This window comes from Sarcophilus harrisii, chromosome 3 (assembly GCF_902635505.1).
Source record: "Sarcophilus harrisii chromosome 3, mSarHar1.11, whole genome shotgun sequence".
NCBI classification, from domain to species: Eukaryota; Metazoa; Chordata; class Mammalia; order Dasyuromorphia; family Dasyuridae; genus Sarcophilus; species Sarcophilus harrisii.
In genome coordinates, this window is record NC_045428.1 from 96,081,057 (window position 1) to 96,101,596 (window position 20,540).

Here is a 20,540-nt window from a genome sequence, read left to right on the forward strand (position 1 = left end):
TGCAAATTTGAGAATGATATGGATCTGTACAGGAGACAGCAACAACTGTTTCCTAGGTAATAACTTGTGCACTACTTCCCAATGCAAAAAGAGGTGACAGATAAAACATTACTCAGGTTTTATTAGGAAGTTAACATATGTTTTATTGCTGCTACAAATGCTAAAACCAGATATGTCATAAAATTAGTGAAAATTAAATGGTTTATTGTCAATTTAAAAATTTTAAGCTCCATTTTCTTAAAAGCTATATAAAATAATGGGGCCTGCTGTCATCAAGCAAGTATATGTAGGTGGATAAATGGGTGTGCAATCATCTAAACAAAAGAAATTCATTGGGTCAGTAGCATGTGGTAATTTTTAGGTAGACTGTATCACAGCATACCATTACAGGAATGGAGTATGTATGTGGTGTGTATGTATTTGCATGTGCATGTGTATATACATGCATGTATGGGCAAATATAGCCAAAAAGAAGCTTCCCAAACATGGAACCTATTTCCTTCAATAATAGGTCAGTACATGTGATAAAGAAAACAATTAGAGAGATTGTTTATTCCCTTGTCCTACATTCACTTAAAAGGAAAATAATATAACCCAGTGCTATTCAGTCTGTACAAAGGAGATGGCCTCATTTATTTATTTTTTTCCTATCCCCGAATCTGTTGGGGAGGAAAAGAGCCCATTAGAAAAGAGACAGAGCAAATTATGCAAATAATTAATTACCTACCTGTATATTTCTCTAGAAATATTCCTTTGATATGGGAAAATGATTCTAGGTTTTGTACTTTCTTATGGAATTATAATTGAATAGAAAATGACTGCCATTAGAAATGCTTAGAGGCAATGTAGTATAGTAGAAAGTATTAAATATGGTCTCAGAGAACCAGACTTAGGATACTAAGTAAGATGCTGTTACCTTGCTCAATTGCTTAACCTTCTTGACTCTCAGTTTGCTCACCTGTAAAATAAAAAGATTAGATTAAATGATTTATTGGACTAAGTGATCTCTCAGATCTGTTTCAACTTTGAGATCATGATCCTTTTTGTAATTCCCATAAACCCTAAATTAATAAAGATGGGAGAAGTAGCATTCAATACATATTATTTGGTCTTATGAGTGCTTCTATTTTTTTCCTCTAACCTCTTTACAAAATTTGTCTGTTGTTTTCAAAAGGAGACCTATATTTGCTGTTTTAAGACAAAAACAAACATATAAATGAATCAGGGAATATGTTACAAATTCAAGCTTTCTTTAATATCATTAACTTTGGCAAGATCTTAACACAAGAGAATGTACCTACATCTGTATGCTCCTAAATTGGTACCAAAGACTAATTTATTCCATATGCCTCTTATTTTTATTTAACCACAGTTAAAGTATTTTAAGCTTTCAGGATCACTTTAGGATACTACTATGTTACTTCTCTATGTCAATAGTAAATTTCAAAAGTAAATTACAAGAAATGTAGCAGCTAAGCTAGTTTGAATGGCATACTAAATAAAATCAAAGTCTCATTATCATACCCCATAAAAAAGTGGCTATGAGCCCATAAGTAGAACTGGTGCTTTTTAATTCTAAATTTTATTTTACAGACCATATATCAGAGCCCATTAAAAATAAAAATATATTTAAAAAATAAGAAATGAATTCCATTCCATGACAAAGATTTCTGTGGGTTGACATGCAAAAGATTAGTAAAGAATCACCAGTGACAAAAGCTCAGATGGAGGTATGGGAAATTGCATTTAAAGACATCCTTGATATGAGCATACTCCAATAAGAAGGACACATATAGATGAAAAAACAAAGTTTCATTTAGTCAAGCTTGGTTTCAAAGTGTAAAGTTGGTAGACTAAAGCTAACCTAGCTTATAGTTCTTAAGTGAAGATTTGCTTTTGCTGAAATATTTTGATTTTGTACTATTTGTTGAAGTTCTGGAATTTTTTTCTTCTTGTGATGCAACTTGAATCATTAAGTGAGATTGCATCATATTCCCTGCTTACATAATCTAATGGCCATTGCTGGTTTGGGGCACAGTATCTTTTCCAATGTTATATGAAGTGCATTTCATGTATTGGTTTTTCAGCCAAGGATTGCATTATGCTTTTATTTGGGAGTATCAGTGCTGGGTCATTCCATGTGAAATCATCCAGTGCCAAGCACTTAGAGAAGATAATTCTGAGGAGATGTCTTTTAATTGTGTGACATTTATTAAATGACATCTAGAATTTTTAACCTGTTCATTTCTTTATAATCTCCTGAAAACCAGTCTTGGAACTTCAAGCAGCAGAATTTTCATTTTCCCATTTTTCTGCTTCTTGAATCCTGCTTCCAAATAATTAACATTAATATCAGTAAAGATTTGACTCTAGGGCGAGGTTTCTGGAATCTTTGAAGTAAGTAGAAAAAATGATTTGAAAATGATAGTCAGCTTATGTGTACATGATAGTGGATCCTGATTAAACTAAATCCAAGGAACAAAGATTATTTGACAGAAAACATACCTATGATATTTTGAATATTTCTTTCTTTAATCTGTTCTTCAAATAAAAATCATGTATGCGTTTTAAATGGGGTTACCATTTCTGATTAGATATAAACATTTTCATGCCATATTTTAGCAAGAAATTATACCAGGAAGTGGAAGTCAAAAGAGCACCTCTTTTGGTGTTTGAGAACCCGTGTTGAAATCCCACAAATGACATATACCATTTTATATTGGGAATGTATTTATCTCCCAGATTTCTTAACTTGAAATGAAGAGTGGGACTAGTTAGTCTCCAAAACTCTTCCACTTCTTCTAGAGTTATTATTGTTTTAGTCTTTAGTTTTGAAATTATATCTGCATCTAGAAAGAGCATTGTGAAGACATTATGTAGATCACAACATAGTATTTTTACCTTTTTTGTTGCTGTTTGCTTGCTTTTTTGTTTTCTTTCTATTTTTTTTCATTTTTGATCTGATTTTTCTTGTGCAGCATGATAAATGGAAGAAATATGCATAGAAGAACTGCAAAAAGTTAATGCTGGGCATATATTTCTCCCCAGTTCATGCTAATAATAACTAGGTCTTAACTCAGAGCTTGTGATTTCAGATTTCCATTAATAAATGAAGTACTGGGTTTAGAGTCAGGAAAGATTTGAGTTCAAGTCAGGCCTCAGGAAGTTCCTAGATGTTCAAGTCACTTAACTTCTGTTTGCCCTATAAAAGGGGGAATATTAAGAAAATCTACTTCCCTGGATTATTATGAGGATTAAATAACATAATAGTTCTAAAATATTCAGTACATGTTCTGGCACGTAGTAAGTACTGTATAAATGCTAGTTATAATTTTCACTAATATTATTATTTATTGATATTATTAAATATTACTTTAAGACAAAGAAGGCATTGGACAAAAGGGGAAAGAACACACTTGGGTCATTGTTATTGCTCTATTCTTTCTTTCAATAGTTTTTAGGACTAAAGAATACTGGTTATCTTAGTCTGCTTTACCCAGGTTAGGGAGTATCTAAATGATATCTCAATATGATAATGGTTTAGAAAGGAGTTGATTAGAACAGATGGATTCTGAGTTTTCTTACACTTTTGACATTTCTGCAATTCTATGATTTTCTGTTTTTAAATTTTTTTATTATTATATCTCTATTTACAAAACACATGCATGGGTAGTTTTTTCAACACTGACCTTTGAACTTTCTGTTCCAACTTTTCTCCTCCTTCCCCCCACCCTTTCCCCTAGATGGCAAGTAGTCCAATACATGTTAAATATGTTAAATTATATGTTAAATCCAATATATCTATACATATCTATCCAGTTATCTTGCTGCGCAAGAAAAATTGGATCTAGAAAGAAAAAAAAAAAAAAAAAGCCTGAGAAGGAAAACAAAAATGCACGCAAACAATAACAGAAAGAGGGAAAATACTGTATTGTGGTCCACACTCAGTTTCCATAGTCCTCTCTATAGGGGTAGATGGCTCTCTTCATTACTAGACAAGTGGAACTGGTTTGAATTATCTCATTGTTGAAGAGAGTCATGTCCATCATAATTGATCATCATGTAATCTTGTTGTTGCCATGTATAATGATATCCTGGTCCTGCTCATTTCACTTAGCATCAGTTCATGTAAGTATCTCCAGGCTTCTCTGAAATCATCCTGTTGGTCATTTCATACAGAACAATTATATTCCATAACATTCATATACCATAATTTATTCAGCCATTCTCCAATTGATGGGCATCCATTCAGTTTCCAGTTTCTAGCCACTAAGAAAAGGGCTGCCACAAACATTTTTGCACATGTGAGTCCCTTTCCCTCCTTTAAGTTCTCTTTGGGATATAAGCCCAGTAGTATCATTGCTGAGTCAAAGGGTATGCACAGTTTGATAACTTTATGAGCATAGTTCCAAATTGCTCTCCAGAACGGTTGGATTTGTTCACAGTTGCACCAACAATGCATCAGTGTCCCAGTTTTCCCAATCCCCTCCAACATTCATCATTATCTTTTCCTGTCATTTTAGCTAATCTAACAGGTGTGTAGTGGTATTTCAAAGTTGTTATAATTTGCATTTCTCTGATCAATAGTGATTTGGAGCACCTTTTCATATGACTAGAAATAGTTTCAATTTCTTTGTCTGAAAATTGTCTGTTCATATCCTTTGACCATTTATCAATTAGAGAATGGCTTGATTTCTTATAAATTAGAGTCTATTCTCTTTTTTTTTTTTTTTTTTTTTAATTTAATAGCCTTTTATTTACAGGATATATACATGGGTAACTTTACAGCATTAACAATTGCCAAACCTCTTGTTCCAATTTTTCACCTCTTACCCCCACCCCTCCCTAAATGGCAGGATGACCAGTAGATGTTAAATATATTAAAATATAACTTAGATACATAATAAGTATACATGACCAAAACATTATTTTGCTGTACAAAAAGAATCAGACTCTGAATTATTGTACAATTAGCTTGTGAAGGAAATCAAAAATGCAGGTGTGCATAAATATAGGGATTGGGAATTCAATGTAATGGTTTTAGTCATCCCCAGAGTTCTTTTCTGGGTATAGCTGGTTCAGTTCATTACTGCTCCATTAGAAATGATTTGGTTGATCTTGTTGCTGAGGATGGCCTGATCCATCAGAACTGGTCATCATCTAATTGTTAGTATGTAATATCTCCTGGTCTGCTCATTCCTCAGCATCATTATAAGTCTCTCAGGCCTTTTGAAATCATCCTTGGTCATTCTTAAGAACAGTATTCCATAATTTCATATACATTTTTCACATTCTCAACGTGGACATCATAGTTTCAGTTTCTAGCCACTACAAAGGTACAACATTCTCACAGGTCCTTTCCTTCTTTATATCTCTTGGATATATCCATAGTAACCTTGGATCAAAGGGTATACGGTTGATAACTTTTGAGCATAGTTCAAACTCTCAAATGGTTGATGTCACAACTCCACCAACAATGAATCAATGTCCAGTTTTCCCATCCTCAACAATCATCATTATTCTATACCATCAATTTATCAGCCATTCTCACAGGTGATGGACATCAGTTCAGTCTTAGAGTTGTCTTAGCATTTCTCTATTAATAATGACTTGGGCATCTTTTCATATGACTTCGACAATAGTGTTCAATTTCTTCATCTATAATTGTCTTTGGATATAATCCAGTAGTACCATTTGGATCAATTGGAGAATGACATGATTTGTATAAATTATGAGTTAGTTCTCTATATATTTTCCAAAATGGTGCTTATCAGCACAACCTACTAAAAATGAATATTTCCCAGTTTTCCTATCCCTCCATCAATCATTATTTTCTGCATTTAGCAATCTGAGGTGTTGTATGGTATCATAGAGTTGCTTTAATGCAGTTTGGATTAATAATGACTTGGAGCATTTTTCATATTGACTAGAATAGTCATGTATCTGATCATCTGAGAATCTGCTTTGGTCATATCCTGACCATTCTTCAAGTCTGAGAATGGTTGAATTTTATAACATTAGAGTTTCCTCTATATTTTTGAATGAGTGTTCTTTATGAACCTATGACTGTAAAAATTTCCCAGTTTATTGCTCTTCTATCTTGGTTCTGACGTTAAGATTTGTTTACATAAACTGTTTCTAGTTTGGTATAATCAAATTTTCTCAATTTTGTCAACAGTAAGATTCTAGTCTCTTTCATAAAGACTGGGATCCTTCAAGGTCTGTAGATGAAACTATCATGTTCTGCTAATTTATTAGATTTCTGTTTTATGCCTAGTATGAACCATTTTTACTACTGGTGTCGCTACTATGGATCAATGCTAGTTTCTGCATATTCCTTTCAGCCAATTATCAAATAGTAGTTCTTGGTAAAGCTGATCTTGCTCTAGTAAAGATAGGTTCATATTTTAGATCTGTTTATCCTTAACCTACCTATTCACTGATCAATAATTATTCCTTAGCAATACCAAAAGTTGGTAATGCTGTTTATAATATAATTTAGATCTGTAAGCTACCTATTTGATTTTTTTTCATTAATTCCCTTGAAATTCTTGACCTTTTGTTTTTCCATATGAACTTTGTTGTTATTTTTTCTAGGTCATTAAAATAGTTTTTTGGGAGTCTGATTGGTATAGCGCTAAATAAATAGATTAGTTTAGGTAATATTGTCATCTTTATTATATTTGTCGCCCTATCCAAGAGCATTTAATATTTTCCAATTGGTTAGATCAGACTTAATTTGTGTGAAAAGTGGTCTGTAATTTTGCTCATAAAGTTTCTGATTTTCCCTTGGCAGATAGATTCCTAAATATTTTATATTATCAGTAGTTACTTTAAATGGAATTTCTCTTTGTAACTCTGACTGTTGGATTTTGTTAGTGATATATAAGAATGCTGATGACTTATGTGGGTTTATTTTATAATCAGCAACTTTGCTAAAGTTGTGGATTATTTCTAATAACTTTTAGCAGAATCTCTGGGGTTCTCTAAGTATACCATCCTGTCATCGGCAAAGAGTGATAATTTGGCTTCCTCATTGCCTATTCTTATTCCTTTAATCTCTTTCTCAGCTCTTATTGCTATAGCTAGCGTTTCTAATACAATATTAAATAGTAACGGTGATAGTGTGCAACCTTGTTTCACTCCAGATCTTATTGGGAATGGTTGCAGTTTTGTCTCCATTACATATGATGCTTACTGATGGTTTTAAATAGATGCTGCTGATTATTTTAAGGAAAAGTCCATTTATTCCTATACTCTCAAGTGTTTTTAATAGGAATGGATGTTGGATTTTATCAAATGCTTTTTCTGCATCTATTGAGATGATCATATGGTTTTTGTTAATTTGGTTATTAACATGGCCAATTATATTGATAGTTTTCCTAATATTGAACCAGCCCTGCATTCCTGGTATAAATCCTACTTGATCATAGTGTATTATCTTGGAGATGATTTTCTGTAGTCTTTTGCTAATATCTTATTTAAGATTTTAGCATCAATATTCATTAGGGAGATTGGTCTATAATTTTCTTTCTCTGTTTTCAGCCTACCTGGTTTAGGTATCAGTACCATGTCTGTGTCATAGAAGGAATTTGGTAGGACTCCTTCATTCCCTATTTTATCAAATAATTTATATAGCATTGGGGCCAATTGTTCTTTAAATGTTTGGTAAAATTCACATATAAATCCATCTGGTCCTGGGGATTTTTCTTAGGGAGTTGTTTAATTGCCTGTTCTATTTCTTTTTCTGAAATGGGACTATTCAAGCAATTTACTTCCTCCTCTGTTAGTCTGGGAAGTCTATATTTTTGGAGGTAGTCATCCATTTCACTTAGGTTATCAAATTTATTGGCATAAAGTTGAGCAAAATAACTCCTTATTATTTCTCTAATTTCCAATTAGAGTCTATTCTCTATATATTTTGGAAATGAGGCCTTTATCAGAACTTTTGACTGTAAAAATGTTTTCCCAGTTTATTGCTTCCCTTCTAATCTTTGTTTTGGTACAATAATTTAATCAATTCTTGTTGATTAGTTGATAGCCAATTCTTATTAAATATATTACTACCATTATTGATTCAATCTAATTTATGCATTGAAAATTGTCTATTATCATTGTTCTTTAGTTCTAATAGTTTCCAATTTACATTACAGATGAAAAAAGTAAAACCAAACTCATATGGGCAGCCAGTGTTACAGGTAGAATTCAGACCCAGGTCTTCTAACTTTAGAGCTAATGCTTTTTAAAAAAAAATTTTTTTTAACATTTTACCTTCATACTTCTCCAAAATGGTGTAAAGTCAGAACTCCCTATTTGTTGATGAATCTTGAGGAGATAGACTCTGAGTAGTTTCATAACTCTCTCTTCTTTCCAACCCTTACTTATCCCTCTATGCAAATATATCTCGACAATGATTGATAGAATGGCCCCTGGTTTCATTAAAAAACATGACAAAACTAATTGGTGATAAATATTTTTGTAATTTGATCAGTATTGATTAACAAAATGTCAGTGTTTTCGTGTATTTAAAGTTACTTACTTTGAAAATAAATCATCCTATATTACACGGGAAAGGTTTTAACTAAGTAAAAAATGCACTAAGTAGTGAATAGATATTAAGAGAATGAAGACTGTACTTTCTTCTGATGGCATTTGATTCTATAACCTAAAAAGAAAGTTTGAGGTTTTTCCAAATGGATAACAATGCTTGAAATAAATTTTTGCCTTCCACATATATTAGCCATGATCAGTTATCTATTGATTATGCAGTATTTTAACAATGAAAGCAGGCTTTTGTCTCTTTATTTTCTGCTTTATGTTTTTTGTGGTTTAGACAAAGTTGGTTGTTCAGAACTGGGAATAAAGTATCTATGCATCAGTCATCTAAAAACAATTCTAAGTATAGTTTGTTGCCAAAGAGGCAAAGGAAAATTCTTATGCTTCTGTAGAGCTCCTTCCCATAATGATTAAAACAACAACAACAATATCATAGATCTTTCAAAGTATCAAAATAAAGCAACTTTATCCAAAACAAAATATTCTTTACCTTTAACCATAAGTTTACATCTTAAATTCTGCTAATTTCTTAAAAATATGCATACTTTTATAAATCATCTTAATTATTGCTATTCATCTCTCATCTCTCTTCCTTTGCAATAGTTGACCTTGCGTCCTAGAATGTATTTTCCCTTTATTTCTACCTTTTAGAATATTATAGTGTCCCTCCAAATTCAATTTAAATGCCACTCCCTGCACCTCAAGCTGGAGTCCTTTTCTATTTCTATAAATATGTGTGCATGTACTCATGTATATATGCATGTATACGTGTAAATATATATAGAAACACATATAAACATATCTGTATAAATATGTAAAACATGTAAACACTGTTACATATAAACATACATATATACATATTAATATATTTTTAAGTTGATTCTCCTTATAGAATGTAAGCTCTTCAATAACAAGGACTATTATATTTATGTTTGTTTATCTGTTTCCTATCAATCTGGCATCTGGTGGAAACTTAATTATTGTGGATTAACTAACTGATTGTCAATTTTTACTAAATCTATTACTACTATTTATTATTGGCCTAATCATATTAGTACACTGAAAATCACTTATCATTATTGTTCTTTAGTTTTAATAGTTTCCAATTTTTCAATCGTTAGTTCTTTTCTCCCCCTCACCCCATCACAAACAACCTAAAATATAATTTTTGCCCTTCTTATTATAGGCAGATCTTTCTTCCTTTAAAAAAAAAATCTGATATGGCCTTATTGTTATTTGTTTGACTGTTTTAGCCATAACTTGTTGTGACTTGGACAATTTATTAACTTCCTTTAATTCTCCTTTACTACATACATTATACCTGCTAATATAATCTCTGATCAAGCTAGACCCTCAATCATAATGGTGACATTTTAATGAATAATAAATGCCCACTATTACTTCCTTGTCCTTTTGTGTCTACTTTATGTGATTTTTTTTTTCCAAATTCAGTCTTTCTATAAACATACCATTTTTTCACTGACTAACTTATCAGATGAGGATGCTGTCATGAAATTAAGGCCTTTCACATTTTCTTAAAATGATTTTGCTTATTATCTATCTCAAACAACTGAAATGTTAGATTTCCAATCACATATAGCCAAAGTGTTATCTCCCAAATTAAAATAATTACAAGGATAACAAAGGTAGGCAATACATATAGCTGGTTAATAATCTGTGCTTATTAGGGATAATCAAAGCACATGAAAAGAGCCTAGAAGTGTAGTAATTATGAATTTTGGGGTTAAAAAAGTGAAAAGGATAGCCTGTTTAGGGGTAAGGAAAGAGGATGGAGAGTAAAATAGCTGTTCCATGACAAACTGAAATAAGGCAACTATAGTAGGGGAAAAAAATGCCTCAAGGATGCCCTGAAGCACAGCTTCAAACAACTTGGCATAACTCAGAGCCAGTAAGAAAAAGTTCCTGACAGACTAGTTATGAGGAATGAGGTAGGTCTTTTTCAGAAATAGCTTTGGGGTGATTGAAAAACTTAAAAAAAAAACCCCACAAATAACTCTATACTCTTCCCAGAGTGGGCATGAAAGAATACCCTTCATATCTGCACAATGTGGAAAGGATTCTTGGCTACACCTTGATCTTCCCAACAATGCCCATAAACATAAGCTGTTATACTCACCAATCCTGTCATTTTAAAGCCCAGTTTCAGAGACTAAAGAAGATGTCTATAACTATTTCTTTCTATGCTCAAAGAAAAGAAGCATGGCACATACTCAGTAACCTTTGTTGAGTATAATTTACTGATATCAAAGTCAAGGAACGAAGGCAACATGTACTAGATTCTGTACCAAGCACTCTGTGGCCCATTTGTACTGATTCTACTATATGCATCCACGGAAGGTTTAACCAGGGGCTGACAAGTTCTACCTACCAACACCACATACACACTGCTAATGGTTCCCTGTACTTGAAAAAAAAATGCTACTCAGGAATGAATGGTTAAGAATGTACTAGTTGGGGAACAGAGCCAAAATGGCATAGAAGAGACACTCTTTTTTCTGAGCTCTCCCCATATCTCTCAAAAAAATAGCAAATCCAGCCTCTGAAATGTTTTGTAGTGACAGAACCAAGGAATATTGGGAGTGAAACAAATTTCCAGCAGCAGATAATTTTGAAAATCTCCAGAAATGGTCTGTTTCAATTGGGGATGGAGGGAGGCAAGTCAAGTATGGGTGGGCCAAATGCAGGCAGATGAAGCACAGGTGGGCTGAACACAGACTCTTAGTGAAGGCAGTGCATAATCCCAGGGAGATGTGGGTTCCACATGCATAGAATCTAGAGGGAGGAAACTATATCAGTGTTGGCTACTCTGTCCTGGTTGCAAGCAAATAGATCAGCAGACTAGATATAATATATCTATCACAAATACAAAAGGCAAATAGTGAGCCCATAAATACAAGAATTTCATGGGAACTGGTCACGCCCAACCAGCATAGGAAGTTAATGAGCAGTGACCCAGAACAGCCACTGTAACCTGTAGAGGAAGCTTGGACAATCTTTTCTTTGCCAAGCAGACCTCAACTTTAAAAAGAAGTGATCCAAAAAAGACAGAACTCTGACCATAGGTTTTTTGTTTTTGTTTTTGTTTTAATGGAAAAAAAGAACAGATTTCAAACCCTGAGGACACTCAAAGCAAATCACCTGCAGATAAAGCTACAAAGGGTGATATAAATTGGTCCCTATCTCACAAGGTTCTCTCTTGGAAGAATTAAAAAAAAGCATGTTAAAAGAGCTAGAAGAAAAATGGGGAAAGGAATTGAGAACTTTGCAAGAGGATTTGGAAAAGGAAACACAGAAATTATCTTAAGAAAACTTCTATTAAATAGATTTAGTGAAATAGAAAAAAATAGAAAAAAGCATATAAGTCCTTACAAAATAGATTTGACAAAATGGAAAAAGAAAACAACTCTCTGAAAAACAGAATTTGTGAAATGGGGGGGAGGGGAAACCCATAGAACAAAATAACTCATTAAAAAATTCAATTGGCCAAATACATAAAGAACTAAAAAAGATAATTGAAGAACATAATTCATTAAAAATTAGAACTGAACAAATGGAAAATGAGACATCAAGCATCAGTCAAGCAAAATAAAAAAAAAATGGAAAAAAAAAGAAGTAATTGTAAAATACCTCCTTGGAAAAACAACTGACCTGGAAAATAGATTTAGGAGAGACAATCTAAGGATTATTGGACTTCCTGAAAACCATGATGACAAAAGAGCCTATACATTATCTTTCAAGAGATCATCAAGGGGGGCAGAGCCAAGATGGCGGAGAAGGCACACACAACTTTCTAAGCTCTTCTCTTGCCCTCTTTATCAATATTATATGGAGCCTCAAAAATAGTCTTGACTGCTACAATTTGTAAAGATAAGAAGTATACCAACTCACCAGCCGAAGAAAATCTGCAATTTCGCCAAAAAAGGTTGATTCCGTGGCCAGGGGGGAGATCAGCGTAGAGTGGGAGAGAAATTAGGTTCCTAGGAGAGCCTCAAACCGAAAGTGAAAGCAAAGATCTCAGCACAAGTTCCCAGCCCCAAACAACAGTTCAGGGCTTTTCCTTGGGGCAGTTGTGATCCTGCACGGCAGGAGGACGCAGCCCGGGTTAGCCTCCAATCTGCACAGTGGGGAGCTCGGCTTGGGGCCATAGAGCTTTTCCAGGGCCGATTTGCATCAGGCAGAGACGCTGGGGCAGAGTTCGGGGCAGTCTGCGGTCTGCGGTCAGCTGCTAATACTCACAGTCCCACAAGAGGCTCCGGCCTGGGGCAGTGACACTTTCACCCCTTAGTCTCTAGCCTAGGGCAATTGCTAACCCACACAGCTCTACTGGGCACTTTGATAGCTTGGCCAGTGCTGAATCCACTTCCTTTGGGGGAAGGGAAAACTCTCACTCAGAGCACTCCCATACCTTGGAACAGGAAATCAGTTTGCATCTCTCCCTACTCTGCAGACAAAGCTGGTAACCCCCTTGCCTAGGAGACATACCCTAAAGGCTTTAAAACATGAATAAAAAGATGAAAAGAACGATCCACAGCTTCTATACAGAAAAAGAGCAGGTCAGCAAACCTGAAGAGACAGCAAAGAGCAAAAATTTACAAGATTTTCCTCCTTTACACGATGCTCTCATAGAAGAAACCATTAAAAGTCTCAAAAGAGACTTAGAAGATAAATGGGGAAAGGAAAGAGAAGCCTTACAAGAGAGCAACAACTTCCTGAAATACGAATTGGAAAAGTTAAAAAATTCCCAGGAAAGGCAGGGAAAGAAAATTTGTGAATTGGAAAAAATAAAAAAATCTCAGGAAAGTAAGAATTGTGAATTGGAAAAAATAAAGAATTCACTAGAAAGTAGGATTTGTGATTGGAAAAGACAAAGAACTGGCAAGAAAGTAGGATCTGTGAATTGGAAAAAGAAAATAATTCACTAAAAAAAAAAAATTAGTGAAATGGAAAAAAATTCCACAGACCAAAACAATACATTTAAAAACTCAATTGGACATATACAGAAAGAAGTAAAAAGCTAATGAAGAAAATAATTTTTAAAAATTAGAACTGAATAAATAGAAACTAATGATTCAGTGAGACAGCAAGAATCAGTCAACAAAACAAAAAATGACAAACTGAAAAGCCATGAATTATCTACTTGCAAAACAACAGACTTGGAAAAATAGATCTAGGAGAGAACCTGAGGATTATTGGACTTCCAAAACTATGATGAAAAAAGAGCCTAGATACTATTTTACAAGAAATCATCAAAGAGAACTGCCCAGATGTAATAGAATAGAAGGTAAAATAGGCATTGAAAGAATTATCAACACCTTCTGAAAGAAACCCAAAATAAAACCCCAGGAATATTGTAAAAATTTCAGAACCATCAGATTAAGGAAAAATTTTACAAGCAGCCAAAAAAAACAATTTAAATATGAGGTGCCATAATAAGGATCACCAAGAATCGCCCATATTAAAGGACCGAAGGGCCTGGAATCTGATATTCCAAAAGGCAAAAGAACTTGGGATGCAGCCAAGAATAAACTACCCAGGTAAACTGAGCATTTTCTTCCAGGGAAGAAGATAGACATTTAATGAAACAAATGAATTCCATTTGTTTCTAAGGAAAAAACCAGAACTAAACACAAAATTTGATCTACAACTATAGAACTCAAGAGATGCAGAAAAGGGAAAAAGAACTCTTGAGAATTGTATTTCTGTTGTGGATATACAAAAAGAATACATGGATAATTTGATTGTACTGATATAACATAAAAAAGGGAAGTAGATATGGAAAAGTGATGATGGCAGAATAAGGTGGGAAGGAGGGATAAAAAGAGAGAAACCACATCCCACAAAGAGGCAAAGGAAACTTATCATATCTGAGGGAACATAGAGGGGGGGGGAACATTGTGTGAATCGCACTCTCATCAGAGTTGGCTCAAAGAAAAAAAATTGACATTTGTTTTAGAGAAAATTTTCTCTCGCCTCATTAAAAACGGGGAAGAGGAAAAGGGAAAAGAAAAAGAGTAATAAGGGAAGGAAGGGAAAAGACCTCAAAGGGGGAGGGAGGGATTATAAAGAGGGTAAGCATCATGATACAAGAGGGGAACATAAGTTTAAAAAGGGGAAAGAGGGTTGGGGGAGGCAAGAAAAAGTAAAGCATAATCTGGGGTTATTAGGATGGCAGGAAATACAGATTTAGTAATTCTAACTGTAAATATGAATGGGATGAACTTCCCCATAAAGAGGAGGCAGATAGGAGACTGGATCAAAAGTCAGAACCCTACAATATGTTGTTTACAAGAAACACATTTAAAGCAGGGAAATACATATAGAGTAAAGGTAAAGGCTGGAGCAAAACTATTATGCTTCAGGTGAAGTCAAAAATCAGGGTAGCATCCTTATCTCAGATCAAGCAAAAGCAAAATTGATCTAATTAAAAAGAGATAAGGAAGGAAACTACATCCCACAAAGGATAGATAAAACAACGAAGCAATATCAATATTAAACATATATGAACCAAGTGGTATGGCATCCAACTTCCTAAAGGAGAAGAAGAGAGTTGCAAGAAGAAAAGACAACAAAACGGTAATAGTGGAGATCCTCAACTTTGCACTCTCAGAATTAGACAAATCAAACCACAAAACAAATAAGAAAGAAATTAAAGAAGTAAATAGAATATTAGAAAAATTAGGTATGTTAGATCTTTGGAGAAAATTGAATGGAGATAGAAAGGAATATACTTTTTCTCAGCAGTTCATGGAACCTATTCAAAAATTGACCATATATTAGGACATAAAGACCTCAAAATTAAATGCAAGAAAGCAGAAATAGTAAATGCTTTCTTTTCAGATAATGATGCAATAAAAACTACATTCAACAAAAAGTTAGGGGGAAATAGACCAAAAAGTAATTGGAAACTAAACAATCTCATCTTAAAGAATGATTGGGTGAAGCAGCAAATTATAGATACAATTAATAATTTCACTCAAGAGAATGACAATGATGAGACGTCATACCAAAATTTGTGGGATGCAGCCAAAGTGGTAATAAGAGGGAATTTTATATCCTTAGAGGCTTACTTGAATAAAACAGAAAAAGAAAAGATTAATGAATTGGGCTTACAACTAAAAAAAGACCAAATTAAAAACACCCAATCAAATACCAAATTTGAAATTCTAAAATTAAAAGGAGAAATTAGAAATATTGAAAGTAAAAAAATGACTGAACTAATTAATAAAACTAAGAATTGGTTCTATGAAAAAGCCAATAAAATACATAAGCCTTTGGTAAATCTGATTAGAAAAAGGAGGGAGGAAAATGAAATTAGTAGTCTTAAAAATGAAAAGGGAGAACTTTCCACCAATGAAGAGGAAATTAGAGAAATAATAAAGAGTTATTTTGCTCAACTTTATGCCAATAAATTTGATAACCTAAGTGAAATGGATGACTACCTCCAAAAAACAAGCCTCCCCAGCTAAAAGGAGGAGGAAGTAACTTGCTTGAATAGTCCCATTTCAGAAAAAGAAATAGAATAGGCAATTAAACAACTCCCTAAGAAAAAATCCCCAGGACCAGGTGGATTTACATGTGAATTTTACCAAACATTTAAAGAACTATTGGCTCCAATGCTATATAAATTATTTGATAACATAGGGAATGAAGGAGTCCTACCAAATTCCTTCTATGACACAAACATGGTACTGATACCTAAACCAGGTAGGTTGAAAACAGAGAAAGAAAATTATAGACCAATCTCCCTAATGAATATTGATGCTAAAATCTTAAATAAGATATTAGCAAAAAGACTACAGAAAATCATCTCCAAGATAATACACTATGATCAAGTAGGATTTATACCAGGAATGCAGGGCTGGTTCAATATTAGGAAAACTATCAATATAATTGGCCATGTTAATAACCAAATTAACAAAAACCATATGATCATCTCAATAGATGCAGAAAAAGCATTTGATAAAATCCAACATCCATTCCTATTAAAAACACTTGAGAGTATAGGAATAAATGGACTTTTCCTTAAAATAATCAGCAGCATCTATTTAAAAGCATCAGTAACCATCATATGTAATGGAGACAAACTTCACCCATTCCCAACAAGATCTGGAGTGAAACAAGGTTGCCGCTATCACCGTTCCTATTTAATATTGTATTAGAAACGATAGCTTTGGCAATAAGAACAGAGAAAGAGATTCAAGGAATAAGAATAGGCAATGAGGAAACCAAATTATCACTCTTTGCTGATGACATGATGGTATACTTAGAGAACCCCAGAGATTCTACTAAAAATTATTAGAAATAATCCACAACTTTAGCAAAGTTGCTGGTTATAAAATAAACCCACATAAATCATCAGCATTCTTATATATCACTAACAAAATCCAACAGTCAGAGTTACAAAGATAAATTCTATTTAAAGTAACTACTGATAATATAAAATATTTAGGAATCTATCTGCCAAGGGAAAATCAGAAACTTTATGAGCAAAATTACAGACCACTTTTCACACAAATTAAGTCTGATCTAATCAATTGGAAAAATATTAAATGCTCTTGGATAGGGCGAGCAAATATAATAAAGATGACAATATTACCTAAACTAATCTATTTATTTAGCACTATACCAACCAGACTCCCAAAAAACTATTTTAATGACCTAGAAAAAATAACAACAAAATTCATATGGAAAAATAAAAGGTCAAGAATTTCAAGGGAATTAATGAAAAAAAAAATCAAATGAAGGTGGCTTAGCTGTACCAAATCTAAAATTATATTATAGAGCAGCAGTTACCAAAACTATTTGGTATTGGCTAAGGAATAGATTAGTTGATCAGTGGAATAGGTTAGGTTCAAGGGATAAAACAGTCAACAAATATAGCAACCTAGTCTTTGACAAACCCAAAGATTCCAGCTTTTGGGATAAGAACTTATTGTTTGATAAAAATTGCTGGGAAAATTGGAAACCAATATGGTAGAAACTAGGCATTGATCCACACTTAACACCGTATACCAAGATAAGGTCAAAATTGTTTCATGACCTAGGCATAAAGAATGAAATTATTAATAAATTAGAGGAACACAGGATAGTTTACCTCTCAGACCTGTGGAAGGGGAAGGTCTTTATGACCAAAGAAGAACTAGAGATCATTACTGATCCCAAAATAGAAAATTTCGATTATACCAAACTGAAAAGTTTTTGTACAAACAAAACTAATGCAGACACGATTAGAAGGGAAGCAATAAACTGGGAAAATATTTTTACAGTCAAAGGTTCTGATAAAGGCCTCATTTCCAAAATATATAGAGAATTAACTCTAATTTATAAAAAATCAATCCATTCTCCAATTGAAAAATGGTCAAAGGACATGAACAAATTCTCAGATGAAGAAATTGAAACTATTTCTAGTCATATGAAAAGATGCTCCAAGTCATTATTAATCAGAGAAATGCAAATTAAGACAACTCTAAGATACCACTACACACCTGTCAGATTGGCTAAGATGATAGGAAAAAATAATGATGATTGTTGAGGGATGGGGAAAACTGGGACATTGATGCATTGTTGGTGGAGTTGTGAACGAATCCAACCATTCTGGAGAGTAGTTTGGAACTATGCTCAAAAAGTTATCAAGCTGTGCATACCCTTTGATCCAGCAGTGTTACTACTGGGATTATATCCCAAAGAGATTATAAAGAAGGGAAAGGGACCTGTATGTGCACGAATGTTTGTGGCAGCCCTTTTTGTAGTGGCTAGAAACTGGAAACTGAATGAATGCCTGAATAAATTGTGGTATATGAATATTATGGAATATTACTGTTCTGTAAGAAATGACCAACAGGATGATTTCAGAAAGTCCTGGAGAGACTTACACGAACTGATGCTGAGTGAAATGAGCAGGACCAGGAGATCATTATATACTTCAACAATAATACTATATGATGATCAATTCTGATTGACCTGGACATCCTCAGCAATGAGATCAACCAAATCATTTCCAATAGAGCAGTAATGAGCTGAACCAGCTATGCCCAGAGAAAGAACTCTGGGTGATGACTAAAATCCATTACATTGAATTCCCAATCCCTATATTTATGCCCACATGCATTTTTGGTTTCCTTCACAAGCTAATTGTACAATATTTCAGAGTCTGATTCTTTTTGTACAACAAAATAACGTTTTGGTCATGTATACTTATTGTGTATCTAATTTATATTTTAATGTATTTAACAAATACTGGTCATCCTGCCATCTGGGGGAGAGGGTTGGGGGTAAGAGGTGAAAAATTGGAACAAGAGGTTTAGCAATTGTTAATGCTGTAACGTTACCCATGCATATATCCTGTAAATAAAAAGCTATTTAAAAAAAAAAAAAAGATCATCAAGGAAAACTGCCCTGATGTCCTAGAATCAGAAGGTAACATTGCCATTGAAAGAATTCACTGAATACTTCCTGAAAGATACCCTAAAATGAAAACCCCAAGGAATATTGTAGCTAAATTTCACAACTATTGGACAAGGAATAAATGAAGGACAAGGACAAGGTTGGCAAGCAACCTGAAAAAAAAATTGAAATACTGAGAAAGCACAATCAGCATTACCCAGGATTTAATAAGTTCCACTTTAAAGGGCCTGGAATCTGATATTCCAAAGGGCAAAGGAACTTGGAATGCCGGCAAGCTAAATGAGCATTATCTTTCAGGGAAACAGATGGAGATTCAATGATTTAGGTGAATTTCAATGATTTCTGAAGGAAAGATCAGAGCTGAACAAAATTTTGACCTCCAAATATAGAACTCAAGAGAAGCATAAAAATGTAAAAAGAAGTGTTCACAATGATATCTCTGTTATGGGTATACATAGAGAGTATAGGTATAATTTGATTTTACTGTAATGATATAAAAAATAAACTAGAGGTAAAAAGGGGATTATATGGGAAAGAGAGGAAAATGGAGGTAAAATTATGGGAATTACATCGCACAAAGAAGCAAAGAAGACCTATTATAATTAAGGGAAAAAAGTGCAGGGTTTACATTGTATAAATATTACACTCATCAGTTTTGGCTCAGAGAATATCAAACATATTTGGGTTCACAGTTAAACTTTTATTCCCTTATAGGGAAGTGCAAAAAGAGTGGGAAAAGGAAAGGGGGAGGCTAATAGGAGAATAAACAGAAGTATTAGGGAAAAAGTATAAGAAAGGGGGAGGGGCTATAAAGAGGGAGAGTCCCTTGAGGGAAGTGATGGTCAGAAGCAAATTTACTGGGGAGAAGGAAAAGGGGAAAACATAAGAGAAAGACATATTTTGGGGTAAATAAGATGATAAGAAATATAGGATAAATCATTTTAACTATGAATCTGAATGGGATGAATTCTCCCATAAAATGGAATTGGGTTAAAGACTGGATTAAAAGCCAGAATCCGATAATATGTTGTTTACAAGAAACACATTTAAAGCAGAGTGATATACTGACAGTAAAGGGAAAAGCCTGAAACAAAATCTATTTTGCTTCAGATGAAATTAAAAAAAAAAAAAAAGCAGAGTAACAATCCTGATCTCAGATCAAGCAAAAACAAAGATAGATCTAATTATAAGAGATAAGGAAGAAAACTATATCTTGCAAAAGGGTACCATAGATAAAGAAGTAATACCAATATTTAAACATATTTGGGCCAAGGGGTATACCATCAAAATTCCTAAAGAAGTTAAGAGAGCTACAAGAAGAAATAAATATCAAAATTAAAAGAGTGGGGGATATCAACCTTGCTCTCTCAAAATTAGATGAATCAAACCACAAAATTAAAAAAAAAATGAGGAAAACAGAATGCAAGGAAAGTTAGATATGATAGATCTTTGGAGAAAATTGAATGGAGACAGAAAGGTGTACACTTTTTTTTCCCAGCTGCTCATGGAACCTATACAAAAATGGAACATATATTAGGGCATAAAGACCTAAAAATAAA